The sequence below is a fragment of the Oncorhynchus clarkii genome, chromosome 1 (assembly GCF_045791955.1).
Source record: "Oncorhynchus clarkii lewisi isolate Uvic-CL-2024 chromosome 1, UVic_Ocla_1.0, whole genome shotgun sequence".
In the NCBI taxonomy this organism is placed as follows: Eukaryota; Metazoa; Chordata; class Actinopteri; order Salmoniformes; family Salmonidae; genus Oncorhynchus; species Oncorhynchus clarkii.
The window spans coordinates 18,655,291-18,672,262 of record NC_092147.1 but is presented as its reverse complement, the minus strand read 5'-3'; the positions used below and the strand labels follow the sequence as shown (position 1 = coordinate 18,672,262).

The following is a 16,972-nucleotide window of genomic DNA, read 5'->3' as shown; positions in this document are numbered from 1 at the left end:
TAGAATCTTCCTACTCTTTAGAGGTTTTCTTATGATATTGCAATTGATCCATGGAATAGACCCTAGTAGTCAGCCCAAACATTATGCACCATTCACGGTGATCCACCTCAACATAATTCATTCCAATTTGTAAAGCACTAAACAGCAGATTGTGTGACAAAAGCTCAATGCTTATGTGTTTTATCTCTACCAAGAGCAAGGCATGTGCACATCGATGTCCTAGAATTCAAATATGGGGTAATCTTTATTCTGAATAGTTTTTTGTGTGAGACCTACGTTCGCTTTCATGTCATTGAATTGCAATACTTAAATTTACTGTATGTCAGGGACTTGCACTGCACATGAGCAGATCATTGTAGAGTTGAGTTGATGATGTAAGGTTGCATGTATGGACAACTCCCATAGTGATTGACTTCCCCTTCGTACACTTGTTTATTAGTTACTGAAAGACCCCACTTCATCACGTCTCCATGTATTTTTACTCAAGTGATTACAGCACGTATATTACACAAACGGACACTATATGAGACAGACAGATGGGCTGAATTAGTCTCTATTGTTGTTGAGGCCTGTGAATGTCTGTAGAGGAAGAGTGGCCTTGGAACATTGTGGATCTGTACCAAATGTGAATCACCTACTTGACTATAGGAGCAAGAACAATTTGGTTTATTTTAGTTTGTTTGGAATTATTCTATAAATACTCATAAAGTTGATTGATTTTGTTTCCTTTGGGTTGGGAATAGAAATGTATAAAGCCTGACATTTAAAGTTACTTCCTTTGTGAATTGAATTGTCTCCTTGTGAGGGGACAGGGTGTAGTGTCCTTGGATACGTGGTCTATGAATAATAACCCTAGTTGTTTTCCTGTCTCACTGTAGTCTGCTCATTTGATATACAAAAGGTCGCCATGAGAAAATAATGCCTTCTCCTTGATATCAGTGGAGTAGTTGATGAAGAACTCAGCTTAAAAAATACATTATAGAAGAATGCACTTTAAAAATGAAATACGGGTGGCTCGACTGTTTCTCTCTCACACACACACACACACACTTTTTCTTGAGAGGATGGTCAGGGGGCCAGAACATAACTACAAATAATTTGTAGACTGCAAATTTACCTCAAGAAGACTAAACATATCATATTTTTATAAAACATCATTTCAAACTTTGCTTACATTTGTATAAGATCACAAATATCTCTCTATTGTGGGAATACTTTGGAACAGATTTCCAAAATTAAAATCATTTGGAGCTGAGGCTGCACTACTTTTGTGACAAAAAAATGTACCCCGCACTGCAGACGGCCATATCGATCCGCTAATACATGCAAGGCCGGCCTTCTCATTAAGCAGGATTAGGCAACCGTCTATAGTGGCAGACTGAAGAGGGTAGCATTTTCTGAGAAACTGACCAAGACTTACCTCCAACAACATAAAAATTCACATAATTCTGTGCCAAAACAATGACAATTTCTCTCAACCAGTGGCATATGGGCTTTTTAGGTGAGTGCTGATGCCGCCCTGTGAGGCGGGCGCGGGCGCAAATATTTAGCTTGTCCAATCCCAGCGCACCTCTCCAGGGTACTGTTGGAGAGCTCCATCGCTGCCACACTCCACCATCTTTCCGTCAAAATAACTATCTAACATAAATCATGTAGCGGATGTATGTGGCCTTTTTCTGTAGCCTACAGGCTGGAGATAAAATGTATAACAATGTAATGAGACAGACACTTTTTACATCATCCAGGTTTCTCCGATCAAATAGCCTCACCTAAATGGTGCCCAATCAAAATGAATGTGCTGACATCTTAACAGTAACATATCCTTAAAACAGGAGAAGTCAAAGTAAAATGGACAATATGGAATGGATGATGTCTGGACAACTGCTGTCCATAGTTTCACACCGTGGGTTAAATCTAAAAAAAGAAATGTATTTAACCCTTATTTTACCATGATCAGTGGGTTCAAGTTTGTATCCATACATTTTTGAGGAGCTGATCATAGCGAAAAAATAAAATACTTGTGCATTTCCCGACATGTAAACACATTGCAAATAATCTCAGGATAACTCCTGATAACTCAGGATAACTCCTGGTAACTCAGGATAACTCAGGATAACTCAGGATAACTCCTGATAACGTTGGGTAGCTGATAATCAGAGCTTAAATGCCTAAAATTGATTAGTCACAGGAATCAGGGCTAATAAAGCCAATGCAACAGCCTGTTTTACAAATGTTGAGCCTAACACATGGATGGGCATTCATAAAGTTCCATTGCAGGCCTACAAGGTAGGCTACACCCCAGTAAGCACTGACAACGTCTTTTGTATGTTATTTTGGTCCTGTCTGGACTAGTCTTTTTTTGGGGGGTGCAGTCCAGACCGGCCTTGATTTCCTGGTCCACAGACTTTGGTTTTTGGTCCGGTTTGGACCAGTCTCGATTTGGCCCAAACACAGCAGCATACCACCCTACATACCACTGGCTTGCTTCTGAAGCTAAGCAGGGTTGGTCCTGGTCAGTTCCTGGATGGGAGACCAGATGCTGCTGTAAGTGGTGTTAGAGGGCCAGTAGGAGGCACTCTTTCCTCTGGTCTAAAAAAATATCCCAATGCCCCAGGGCAGTGATTGAGGACACTGCCCTGTGTAGGGTGCCGTCTTTCGGATGGGACGTTAAACGGGTGTCCTGACTCTCTGAGGTAATTTAAGATCCCATGGCACTTATTGTAAGAGTAGGGGTGTCAAGCCAGGACACCGGGGTTAAATTCCCAATCTGGCCCTCAAACCATCATGGTCACCTAATAATCCCTAGTTTACAATTGGCTCATTCACCCCCTCCTCTCCTCTGTAACTATTCCCCAGGTCGTTGCTGCAAATGAGAACGTGTTCTCAGTCAACTTACCTGGTAAAATAATGGATAAATAAATAAATAAAAATGTCAACGTACACGGACATAGATTTTTGGTCATGTCCGGACCAAATCTGAACCAATAACAGGCGTCTATGTTTGGTTCAGATTGATTTATTTTGGGGCCAGGAGTAGTAAAGGCCCAGTGCACTACTTTTGTGAGAAGAAAATTTCCTGATCTGCAGACGGCTATATCGGTCCGCTAATACGGGAGTTGTAAAGGCCCAGTGGACTACTTTTGTAAAAAATTGAATAAAATAAATACAAATAATTTGCCCTGCTCTGAAGCACCTCACTCACATTGCTCTCTTAGATATCTAAATTCTTATTAGCCAATGCCCGCCACGTGATCGGGTTCTCAAAGGCATGCGAGCTCCAAAGTAGGCTACTAGTGTAGACAGACAGACACATCTGGGATGCAATGGCGCATGTCTTTCTTATAGAATTGAGGCGCATATTGAAGATGTTAGAACTGACCACATTTACTTTTCGTCAGCTATATTACAAAAGTTTACCTATTCTATTGGTCAGTATAAGGGCACAAGGCGAGACCCAAATGCAGACACAGGAGGCAGATGGTAGAGCTCCAATATTTATTATAAAGGGAGTAGGCAAAGGCAGGTCGGGGACAGGCGAGAGTTCATAAAACAGGTCAAACAGTACCAAACGATAGGCAGTCTCGCGGTCAGGCCAGGCAGGGGTCAGAAACCAGATCCGAGTTCAAAACACTACAAGGGGATAGGCAGGCTGGTAGTCAGAACAGGTAGTGGTCAGGCAGGCGGGTTCGGAGTCAGGACAGGCAAGGGTCAAAATCAGGAGGACTAGAAACAAACAGAGACTGGGGGAAAAGGAGCAAGGAAAACCGCTGGTTGATTTGGCAAACAAGGCGAACTGGCACAGAGAGACAGGAAACACAGGAATATGGGATAACACCTGGGATAATAAGCGACACCTGAAGGGGGTCGAGACAATCACAAGGACAGGTGAACCAGATCAGGGTGTGACAGTGAGCTTGTCTTTCTGTGCAATAAATACATTTTCCAAACAGACTCTGGGACAGTTGTGGGAGGATGGATCACAAATGATTACAACCACTCTACACCAAAACATTTTTCTAAAGCAATGAGGCTGATGCAACAGATAAGAACATTTAGCTTAACATGTTGATAAACTATTAGGCTATTTATTCACATTACAAGTGCATCAATGCTATATGCTATAAGCGTGAATGTTCCAAAATGCAATTAGCAGGAAAACACTTCTCCAAAGCTCACTGCATGGGTTGTTAATATGACTAGAATGGTGTCTTTGGCTGCTAGACAACGAAAGAAAGTTGAGAACATGAGAAAATTAGCATACTGGTTTCAATGGCATATGAGGAAGTGTTTATAAAATAATCCCCTTAAATTGCTTATGGTCAGAACATGGTAAGACATTACGTAAATAGTTTCAAAACATTCAATGCCTCCGCTCAGATTGCAAGGTGGGTGATGTTGTCCCCTCACACCAGAAGCGATCAGGACATGCAGATTGAAATATCAAAACAAACTCTGAACCAACTATATTCATTTGGGGACAGTTCAAAAAGCATTACACTTTTATGGCATTTTAGCTAGCTAGCTTGTCCTGGGATATAAACATTGGGTTGTTATTTTACCTGAAATGCACATGTTTCTCTACTCGACAATTAATACACAGATAAAAGGGTAAATGTTTGTTTTCTAGTAATGTCTCCTACTTTAGGCTTCTTCCTCTTCTTTGGACTTTATTTGGCGGTTGGCAACCAACTTTACGGTCCATTACCACTTCCGACTGTACTGGAGTGTGGAGCTCAGTTCAACTTTCAATCATCGGTGTGGGTATATGCTCCTAAAAACCAATGAGGAATTGGCACATGGGTATATGCTCGTAAAAACCAATGAGGAGATCGGAGAGGCAGGACTTGCAACGTGTTGAGCGTCACAAATAGAACCAAGTTCTGTTTTAACACCTGGCTACGCAGATGCTCGTGAGCAGTGTGGGTGCAATGATGGAATAACATGTATGTGTACATTTATTTTGCGACGCACACATGCTGACCAAACCGCATGGGTGCGCCATTGCGCACAAATGGATTTTGTTCACCCACACCAGACACGATCAGGAGACACGACATGCAGGTAGAAATATCAAAACAAACTCTGAACCAATTATATTAATTTGGGGACAGGTCAAAAATAATTAAACATTTATGACAATTAGCTAGCTAGCTTTCTGTTGCTAGCTAATTTGTCCTGGTATATAAACTTTGGGTTGTTATTTTACCTGAAATGCACAAGGTCCTCTACAATTAATCCATAGATAAAACGGTCAACCGAATTCCTTTCTCATCGTCTCTCCTCCTTCTTTCAGGCTTCTTTTTCTTCTTTGGACTTTATATGGCAGTTGGCAACGACAAAGATGAACTGATTGTGGATCTCAGTTAATTTTTTAATCACCCACCTAGGTATATGCTCCTAAAAACAAATTAGGAGTTGGCACATGGGTATATGCTCCTAAAAAACCAATGAGGAGATAGGAGAAGCAGGACTTGCAGTGCGTTGAGTGCCACAAATAGAACCAACTTCTATTTTAGTGCCTGGACATGCAGAACCTCGTAGGCGCGCGCAATGTTTAAATAACATGTACAGTGCCTTGCGAAAGTATTCGGCCCCCTTGAACTTTGCGACCTTTTGCCACATTTCAGGCTTCAAACATAAAGATATAAAACTGTATTTTTTTGTGAAGAATCAACAACAAGTGGGACACAATCATGAAGTGGAACGACATTTATTGGATATTTCAAACTTTTTTAACAAATCAAAAACAGAAAAATTGGGCGTGCAAAATTATTCAGCCCCTTTACTTTCAGTGCAGCAAACTCTCTCCAGAAGTTCAGTGAGGATCTCTGAATGATCCAATGTTGACCTAAATGACTAATGATGATAAATACAATCCACCTGTGTGTAATCAAGTCTCCGTATAAATGCACCTGCACTGTGATAGTCTCAGAGGTCCGTTAAAAGCGCAGAGAGCATCATGAAGAACAAGGAACACACCAGGCAGGTCCGAGACACTGTTGTGAAGAAGTTTAAAGCCGGATTTGGATACAAAAATATTTCCCAAGCTTTAAACATCCCAAGGAGCACTGTGCAAGCGATAATATTGAAATGGAAGGAGTATCAGACCCCTGCAAATCTACCAAAACCTGGCCGTCCCTCTAAACTTTCAGCTCATACAAGGAGAAGACTGATCAGAGATGCAGCCAAGAGGCCCATGATCACTCTGGATGAACTGCAGAGATCTACAGCTGAGGTGGGAGACTCTGTCCATAGGACAACAATCAGTCGTATATTGCACAAATCTGGCCTTTATGGAAGAGTGGCAAGAAGAAAGCCATTTCTTAAAGATATCCATAAAAAGTGTTGTTTAAAGTTTGCCACAAGCCACCTGGGAGACACACCAAACATGTGGAAGAAGGTGCTCTGGTCAGGTGAAACCAAAATTGAACTTTTTGGCAACAATGCAAAACGTTATGTTTGGCGTAAAAGCAACACAGCTGAACACACCATCCCCACTGTCAAACATGGTGGTGGCAGCATCATGGTTTGGGCCTGCTTTTCTTCAGCAGGGACAGGGAAGATGGTTAAAATTGATGGGAAGATGGATGGAGCCAAATACAGGACCATTCTGGAAGAAAACCTGATGGAGTCTGCAAAAGACCTGAGACTGGGACGGAGATTTGTCTTCCAACAAGACAATGATCCAAAACATAAAGCAAAATCTACAATGGAATGGTTCAAAAATAAACATATCCAGGTGTTAGAATGGCCAAGTCAAAGTCCAGACCTGAATCCAATCGAGAATCTGTGGAAAGAACTGAAAACTGCTGTTCACAAATGCTCTCCATCCAACCTCACTGAGCTCGAGCTGTTTTGCAAGGAGGATTGGGAAAGAATTTTAGTCTCTCGATGTGCAAAACTGATAGAGACATACCCCAAGCGACTTACAGCTGTAATCGCAGCAAAAGGTGGCGCTACAAAGTATTAACTTAAGGGGGCTGAATAATTTTGCACGCCCAATTTTTCAGTTTTTGATTTGTTAAAAAAGTTTGAAATATCCAATAAATGTCGTTCCACTTCATGATTGTGTCCCACTTGTTGTTGATTCTTCACAAAAAAATACAGTTTTATATCTTTATGTTTGAAGCCTGAAATGTGGCAAAAGGTCGCAAAGTTCAAGGGGGCCGAATACTTTCGCAAGGCACTGTATGTGTATATTTACTTTGCAACGCTCACGCACGCGACGTGAGCAATGTTGTCAGCATGTCAGGCTAAAGCCCAAATCAAACAAAATGGGGTGTAACGCATGTGAACGACCGTGTACATGCTGGATTTAGAATGCATGGTAGTGAATGACATAAAACAGACGGGCTGCAAGCTTCAATGCAGTAAAAAGCATCAGGCACTTCAAATTAGAAGAAGACACATTCAGTGTCTCAGATTTAGGCAAGTACACCATTAGCTCTCTTCCTAACTAATAGCACCACTCAGAATAGCTGACACCACTGCACTTATGCTGCACAAAAGCTGATGTGATTCAGTATCTAGATTTATACCCTTTCTCCCACTGAGACCTGTAGGTCATGTCCAATATGGAGGTTATGACTCTATTGTGCCGTTATAACAGAGGATATGACTAGTTTAGCCCGGGTACCAGTCTTTTTAGCTAACATTCCACTCCTGGCCACTCCTTGCTATTGCCAAAGTCAAGGCAATGGCAAATTGACATTTGTCAATGACAAGGAGTGGCAAGTGGAATGTTAGCTAAAGAGACTGGTACTCTGGCTATGATGTCTAGCTGGCTTTACCACACCATTTCCTGTGTGTCAGTGCTGTACAGAGACACAAAACCATGAGCAACTTCAAAAGAAAGCTGTGGCTATAATGTAATGTAATAACAAAATAATACCATCGCAATGAATCACGTTTCTACTGGAAATTGACATGCCTACTGCTCAAATAGGGAGATCAGACCATGGCATTGTGAATATAGTAGGCCTACAATATAATAGTGTGGTATGGATGAAAATAAATAGGAACACGTTATGTTGTTTGAATGCCTGTTTTCTATGAGCGCACACCTTTCCCTATGTGCCAGTTACAATGCATGCAGCATTGCCAAGTGCTTTACATATTAGTGAGTAATGCTTTAGAGCGTGCTGTGTAAGTCCTCAGGAGATGATCTATGGGACTGTTAGTATCTGACTACCAAAAAAACACTCCAAAACAGGATGCTTCTATTTACAAGACAGTAAACCATTAAATCAAATCAAATATTATTTGTCACATACACATGGTTAGCAGATGTTAATGCGAGTGTAGCGAAATGCTTGTGCTTCTAGTTCTGGCCATGCAGTAATATCTAACAAGTAATCTAACCTAACAATTTCACAACAACTACCTTACTTTACAAGTGTAAAGGAATGAATAAGAATATGTACATAAAAATATGAGTGACTGATGGCCGAATGGCATAGGCAAGTTGCAGTAGATGGTATAGAGTACAGTATATACATATGAGATGAGTAATGTAGGGTATGTAAACATAATATAAAGTGGCATTGTTTAAAGTGGCGAGTGATACATTTATTACGTCCATTTTTCCATTATTAAAGTGGCTGGAGTTGAGTCAGTATGTTGGCAGCAGCCACTCAATGTTAGCGATGGCTGTTTAACAGTCTGATGGCCTTGAGATAGAAGCTGTTTTTCAGTCTCTCGGTCCCCGCTTTGATGCACCTGTACCGACCTCGCCTTCTGGATGATAGCGGGGTGAACAGACAGTGATTCGGGTGGTTGTTGTCCTTGATGATCTTTTTGGCCTTCCTGTGACGGGTAGAGTAGGTGTCCTGGAGGGCAGGTAGTTTGCCCCCGGTGATGTGTTGTGCAGACCTCACTACCCTCTGGAGAGCCTTACGGTTGTGGGTGGAGCAGTTGCCGTGCCAGGCGGTGATATAGCCCGACAGGATGCTCTCGATTGTGCATCTGTAAAAGTTTGTGTGTTTTTGGCGACAAGCCAAATTTCTTCAGCCTCCTGAGGTCTAAGAGGCGCTGCTGCGTCTTCTTCACCACGTTTTCTATGTGGGTGGACCATTTCAGTTTGTCTGTAATGTGTACGCCCAGGAACTTAACTTTCCACCCTCTCCACTACTGGCCCGTCGATGTGGATAGGGAGCTGCTCCCTCTGCTGTTTCCTGAAGTCCACGATCATCTCCTTTGTTTTGTTGACATTGAGTGTGAGGTTATTGTCCTGACACCACACTCCGAGTGCCCTCACCTCCTCCCTGTAGGCCGTCTCGTCGTTGTTGGTAATCAAGCCTACCACTGTAGTGTCATCTGCAAACTTGATGATTGAGTTGGAGGCGTGCATGGCCACGCAGTCATGGGTGAACAGGGAGTACAGGAGAGGGCTGAGAAGGGACCCGTGTGGGGCCCCAGTGTTGAGGATCAGCGTGGTGGAGATGTTGTTACATACCCTCACCACCTGGGGGCGGCCCGTCAGGAAGTCCAGCGGCCAGTTGCACAGGGCAGGGTCGAGACCGGGTCCCGAGCTTAATGACAAGTTTGGAGGGTACTATGGTGTTAAATGCTGAGCTGTAGTCAATGAACAGCATTCTTGTATTGTAAGAAGAAAGGTGTGAAATTCCAATGGACCCCTGCATGCCAAGGTGCATTTGAAGCACTCAAAAACAGTCTAATTACTCCTCCAGTGCTTGGACATCCTAACCTGAATGCTCATTTCATTGTGTACACAGATGCAAGTCAAACAGGACTTGGAGCAGTCTTGGCTCAACAAACAGGACTTGGAACAGAAGAAGTTCTTGCCTATGCAAGTCGCACCCTTAATTCAGCCGAGAGGAATTATTCAACGACTGAAAGGGAATGCCTCGCTGTGGTCTGGGCTTTGGAGAAATGGAGCTACTACTTGGAGGCAAAGATCTTCACCGTTGTCACAGACCACGCTGCTCTGCAGTGGGTTCTGGCATCAGGCAAGACCAACAGCCGTCTTATTCGCTGGTCTATCAGACTGCAGAAGTTTGACTTCATCATTGAGTATCGCAAAGGAAAACTGAACGTTGTACCAGATGCCCTTTCTCGGATTACAGAGACTGCCAATGTTTGTCCTCCCTTGTGCAGTACCTATACTACCGCTAAATGTCTGGATGATTCCTTTCCTCTGGATGATGAGAGTGTATGGAGAGCACAGCAGAAGGATGCTGCCATCATGGCGATCCACAAGAGTCTGTCTGAAGAAGACTCCAAGAGTCGCTTCAATAATAAATATAGCATAATTCAGGATAAAGTGTATCGAAAAACTCCAAGAGGAGATGGAATACACAGCACCCATTATCGCGTCTTCATTCCCTCTACATTGTGTGACCAGATAATCCAAGCTTATCATGCCAATCCCATGAGTGGCCATCTTGGAGTTTTTAAAACTTATCGAAGACTACAAGATGTGGTTTACTGGCCAGGCATGTGGGTTGATACCCGGAAGTTTGTACAGCAGTGTGAAGTCTGCCAGAAATACAAACCAGACATTGGCAGACCTGCCGGGAAAATGCAGCAGACCGTGGTGAACCATCCAAATGAAATGTTGGGAATTGACCTCATGGGACCTTTTCCTCCTAGCCGGGGGACACGGAATGAATTTTTATTGGTGGTAGTGGACTACTACACACACTGGGTGGAGTTGTTTCCCCTCCGCAAAGCCACTGCATCAGCCATTGCTCTAATTCTGCGAAGGGAGGTTTTTACCAGATTCGGAATTCCGGACCAAATCCTCTCGGACCGAGGTCCGCAGTTCATATCAGGAATATACAAAGAGCTCTGTACCTACTGGGGTGTAATTGCCAAGTTGACCACAGCCTACCATCCTCAGACCAACCTGACCGAGAGGGTAAACCGAACCCTGAAGGGGATGATTGCTTCATTCGTGGGGGATCAGCACACAAGGTGGGATCAGCATCTTCCAGAATTTCGCTTTGCACTGAACTCTGCCGTGCAGGAGACTTCTGGGGTCACTCCCGCCGAACTCCACCTGGGAAGACCACTAAAAGGACCGATGGACAGGGTCTTGCAAAGTTCGAATGTTTCACCTGACTGCCCAGCGTTTGATGCCGTACAACACCACCACACCTTGCTAGCCAGAGTGGAGGCCAGCAAAACCAAAGCCAAACAGCGACAGCTGAGAAACTATGACAAACATAGACGAGACGTGTGTTTTCCACCCCAGTCTCGTGTCTGGGTACGTTCACATCATCTGTCAAAGGCATCTAAGAAGTTCACTGCCAAGCTAGCTTCGAGATGGAAAGGTCCATACCGTGTAGTGCAGCAGTTGGGACCAGTGAACTACTTGGTCTGTTTGGAGGACACTGGGGAAGATGTCAGGACAGTGCATGTTGTTGACCTAAAGCCCTGCTACCCTACGGCAGAAGAGCTGGATCGCAGGCAAAAGCAACACCTGCAGGACCTCTTCGTGGAGGACTCTGATGAGGAGGACTTCCCTGGTTTTGTGTAGCAGGAACATGAACCTGTCAAAGCCTGCATCCTCTCTGTTTCTACAGGCATTGATTTTTCATGGGGGGAGGAGTGTGGCGAAATCTGCACGGAGCCTTCACCGTGCACTGCCACTTTAAGAGCGCATGAGCAGTAAGGAAGGAGAATATAAAGAGAGCTCGTTCAGCTCTTTGGGGAGGGGCTCTTTGGTGGCGCGACAGTTTGATTGTGTGTGCTGTGCTGCAGAAGTTTTGTTTGGTTTCAGCGTGTGTAGTTTATAGAGTGTTTAACTCAATCATCGGTGTAATCGCTCTAGGTCGTGGTTGTTTTTGTTTGGGACCACGCCCGTTATGGATCGCATGGATTAGTAGCAACATTGTTGCGAAGCTTTAACATACAAACCATCGGACAGTCAGACAGTACACCTGCACGCCTGAAGACCACAGCTAAGACCTCTCTTGTTCTCTTTCTCTTTTTCTCTTCCCTCTATCGTTCCAGTGCTTTACCCTGAAACAGACTCTCTATTTTTCCACTGCACTTCCCATTGAAGTGCATTAGAGCTGGACTATTATTGCCCTGCCTGAAGTATTTGGACATTTTAGTTAAAAGGGAGGTTGCTTGCCAATTGTGTATTGTTATGTGAACTGTATTGAGATGTACTAAGGACATGTGGCCGAGAAGACTGGACATTTTTAAGGCCTTTGTTGTGTCGATGAACACCCCCCACATTCATACCCTCTGCACTCATCTACTAGAAAATAATACAGATTATTGCAAATCCTATGTTGATGACTGGGTTCGTTCTTGTATGAAGTTGCTGTTGAATTGCTCTGCCATTATTAGTATTAGTATTATTGTATGAGGTATTCTTGTTTGGGTTACCCCTGTGCTGTGATGTGGGTTTTATATGGTGTGTATTCTCTTTTCTCTCCACTGGCTATCTGGTAAACAGGCTACACTCTAGGCAGTCTCTTCTGCTGATGTGTGTGGGTCTGGTAGTGGTTCTCTCTATTCTACTCTTTTCCTTTCGGCATGGTTAATACCTGCCTGGCGCCCGAACAAAAGCTTTCTTTACCCCTCTCTAATAAATACCGCTACAGAATTCGAGATGTATTGTATTCCTCTTGTCCAGATGGGTTAGGGCAGTGTGCAGTGTGATTGCGTCATCTGTGGACCTATTGGGGCGTTAAGTAAATTGGAGTGGGTCTAGGGTGTCAGGTACGGTGGAAGGGATATGGTCCTTGACTAGTCTCTCAAAGCACTTCATGATGACGGAAGTGAGTGCTATGGGGCGGTAGTCATTTAGCTCAGTTACCTTAGCTTTCTTGGGAACAGGAACAATGGTGGCCCTCTTGAAGCATGTGGGAACAGCAGACTGGGATAGGGATTAATGTAATACTTCCGTAAACACACCAGCCAGCTGGTCTGCGCATGCTCTGAGGACGCAGCTGGGGATGCCGTCTGGGCCTGCAGCCTTGCGAGGGTTAACACGTTTAAATGTTTTACTCACGTTGGCTGCAGTGAAGGAGAGCCTGCAGGTTTTGGTAGCGGGCCGTGTCTGTGGCCTGTATTGTCCTCAAAGCGAGCAAAGAAGTTGTTTAGTTTGTCTGGGAGCAAGACGTCGTGGCCCACGACGGGGCTGGTTTTTCTTTTGTAGTCCGGGATTGACTGTAGACCCTACCACATACCTCTCGTGTCTGAGCCGTTGAATTGCGACTCTACTTTGTCTCTATACTGACGCTTAGCTTATTTGATTGTGTAACGGGGTGCGTAATTGGTGGCAGAGAAGTCAGGCGCAGGAGAGCAGAACTGGGTAATAACCAGAGATTTATTAAGCAAAACCAAGGCATCCAGAACAACAAGGCACAAAAAAATAGGCACAAAAATAGGCACAAAAATAACCTGTTGTGCGCTCACGGCGAACATGCACAGCACTACAATAAACAGTCTCACACAAAGACATGGGGGGAATTTACACAACAAGTAAATAAGGGAATTGAAACCAGGTGAGTGGAAAAACAAGACAAAACAAATGGAAAATTAAAAGTGGCTCGACGATGGCTAGAAGACCAGCGACACCGAGCGCCGCCCAAACAAGGAGAGGACCCGATTTCGGAGGAAGTCATGACAGATTGCCTTGCGGAGGGAATAGCTACACTGTTTGTATTCGGTCATGTTTCCGTTCACCTTGCCCTGATTAAAAGCAGTGGTTCGCGCTTTCAGTTCTGCGCGAATGCTGCCATCAATCCACGGTTTCTGGTTGGGGAATGTTTTAATAGTGACTTTAGTGACTATTAGTGACTTTTCAAAGACGTTTGTCGATGCCAGTTGATAGTGTCTCTGAGTAAAAGGCAAACAACCGGTGAGTATTGCCAGAAACTGTAAAGCAGATCTTTTCACTTCCAACCATGTTTTCCCTCCTAGTCGGCCACTCTACAGCGAGGGACAGAAACACAGGCTCTAATGAAGGCCCTACAGTGGCCAACACACTCACCCCCAGTCTGGCAAAGCACTTTGACAGAGCTGATCTGGATATGTCCTCAGCCACTGTCAGTTTACCATTTCCTGATCTGGAGAAATGTTTTGCGCCCCACCATCTTCCCCGCCCCGCACAAACAAAAACAGATTTCAAACATGGGAGGGATCTGAATCAACTGATACTGTTAATGGTAAAGTGTGGGAATGAACGTGGAAAGTAAAATGTGGTACAATAACATACATGTATTTGCATGGGAAAACAATTACAAATACCGGTGCGTGAGCAGACAAACATAAAGTAGTGAAAAGGTCAAGGGTCTTTGGTGTCTGGAACAGGATTGTTCTGCTTAGCTTCACGTCTACTGTCCACAAGAGGAGGCTGGTGGGAACTATAGGAAGACGGGCTCATTGTAATGGCTGGAATGGAATAAATGGAACGGTACCAAACACATAAATATGGAAACCGCATGTTTGACTCAATTCCATTTATTCTATTCCAGTCATTACAATGAACCCATTCTTTTACAGCTCCTCCCACCAGCCTCCTCTGCTGTCCACACTGACAATTAGATAAGAGTCCAAGTCCAGGTATGAAAATTAGTGCTGAGATTCATGGCCATGTGATTAGCAGTAGGCCTATGGTGAAATATATGCCTTGCTGAACAGTAGTGGTGTTTTCAAATGCTTTCTGTTGTGCACATATTGGCTTATGTTATTTGGCTAAAGCCGAACAGGTTATAATTCAAGACAGACACATCACAGTATGGTGGCATGCAACACAACACCAAACACTTAAAGGCCCAATGCAGCCGTTTTTATCTCAATATCAAATCATTAATTGGTAACAATTAATTATGTTACTGTGATTGTTTTCAATTAATGCTGCAATATGTAACTTTTTGGGCAACCCGACCAAATTCGCATAGAAATGCGAGTTATAGATATGTAATTCTCAATGAAAATAAGTCTCAGAAGTGGTAGATCTGTTCTATGTGCGTTAATTCTATGCGTCCCGTTTTTAAGTTTAGTTTTTGCGTATTTTACTTTTGGTTCTGTACACTAGCTACAAACTTCTGAAAATGCAATTGTTTTGATTATTGAAAAGATATTTCATAGAGGTTAGATGGTACAATGACACTACACCAGGGGTGTCAAACTCATTCCATGGGCCTAGTGTCTGCTGGTTTTTGTTTTTTCCTCTCAATTAAGACCTAGACAACGAGGTGAGAGTTCCTTACTAATCAGTGACCTTAATTCATTAATCAAGATCAAGCAAGGAGCGAAAACCCGCAGACGCTCGACCCTCAGTGGAATGAGTTTGACATGTGCTCTACACCAATGGAGGCTGCTGAGGGGAGGATGGATCATAATAATGTCTGGAATGGATTATAATGGCTGGAATGGAGTGAATGGAATGATATCAAACATATGAAAGCCACATGTTTGATACCATTCCATCCACTCCATTCCAGTCATTACTATGAGCCATCCTTCTTTCAGCATCCTCTACTGCTGTACACATACATTGCTTGTTTTGTGACATAAACTGAAATAAGGAAAACTATTCAAATTTTAGGTTTGGAATTCTCTTCCTTATTAGTCTATTAACTGTGATGTCACCAGGCCGGCCAAAAGTCCAACCCCCCTGAAACAGGCAGACATTTCTAGAGGTCTTTTCAAACCGATCATACACTGAAAGGGCATTATCATAATTTTTTTTACAATTTCTCAGCATTATTCCAGCATCATAGTGTAGAAATATACTGTCGCCTCTTCACTGTTGACGTTAAAACTGGTGTTTTGCAGATACTATTTAATGAAGCTGTCAGTTGAGGACATGTGAGGCATCTTTTTCTCAAACTAGACACTCTAATGTACTTGTCCTCTTGCTCAGTTGTGCACCGGAACCTCCCACTCCTCTTTCTACTCTGGTTAGAGCCAGTTTGCGCTGTTCTGTGAAGGGAGTAGTACAGTGTTTTACAAGATTTTCCGTTTCTTGGCAATGTATCGCATGGAATAGCCTTCATTTCTCAGAACAGGAATAGACTGACGAGTTTCAGAAGAAAGATCTTTGTTCCTGGTTTTGAGCCTGTAATCGAACCCACAAATGCTGACGCTCTAGATACTCAACTAGTCTAAAGAAGGCCAGTTTTATTGCTTCATTAATCAGCACAACTGTTTTCAGCTGTGCTAACATCATTGCAAAAAAAAAAATATCATGATCAGTCAGTCTTTTAAAATGATCAACTTAGCTAACACATCGTGCCATTGGATCACAGGAGTGAAGGTTGCTGATAATGGTCCTCTGTACGCCTATGTAGATATTCCATAAGAAATCAGCCTTTTCCAGCTACAATAGTAATTTACAATATTAACAATGTCTACACTGTATTTCGGATCATTTTGATGTTATTTTAATAGACAAAAATTTTGATTTTCTTTCAGAAACAAGAACAAGTGACCCCAAACTTTTGAACGGTAGTGTTTATAAAACACAGGGAAATCATGTTTTTGACTGCACTGGGCCTTTAAAAGAGACTTCAGAAACAATATGTCAGAACATAATAAGTAATATGGTGAGAGTCCACAGTAGGCTGCTGAGGGGAGAACTGCTCATAACAATGGAGCAAATGGAATGGCATCAAATAACTGGAAACCATGTGTTTTTACACCATTCTGCTCCAGTCATTATTACGAGCCTGTTATCCCCACCTCCTGTGGGTGAGACAGTATTGATTACACACAGAAGCATCACTGAGATGCTAAAGCCTAAATCAAGCTGTGAAGCCGATAAAACACTATTGGGTAAGTAATAAGTAATAAAACAGAGTCTCTTGCTGCATAGTTCAGTTTAAACCATTACTATGTAGTCAATCTCTCGAGCAAAGCAAACTAGAAGATTGTGGAAAATTATTATCGCTCAGATCCTTTAAGGAACAATTTCAAGATAGTTTCAAGATGACAGATTTTAGATGTTTCTTGTGACTCTCAACGCTGCGCGATGAGTATCTTCTGT

The 16,972-nt window shown here is 43.1% G+C and overlaps 1 protein-coding gene across 1 annotated transcript in view; it reads left to right on the top strand.

Moving 5' to 3' along the window:
- LOC139415504 (neurturin-like) overlaps positions 1 to 16,972 on the top strand; it is a 46,037-nt gene that overhangs the window by 17,887 nt on the left and 11,178 nt on the right. The window lies entirely within an intron of this gene.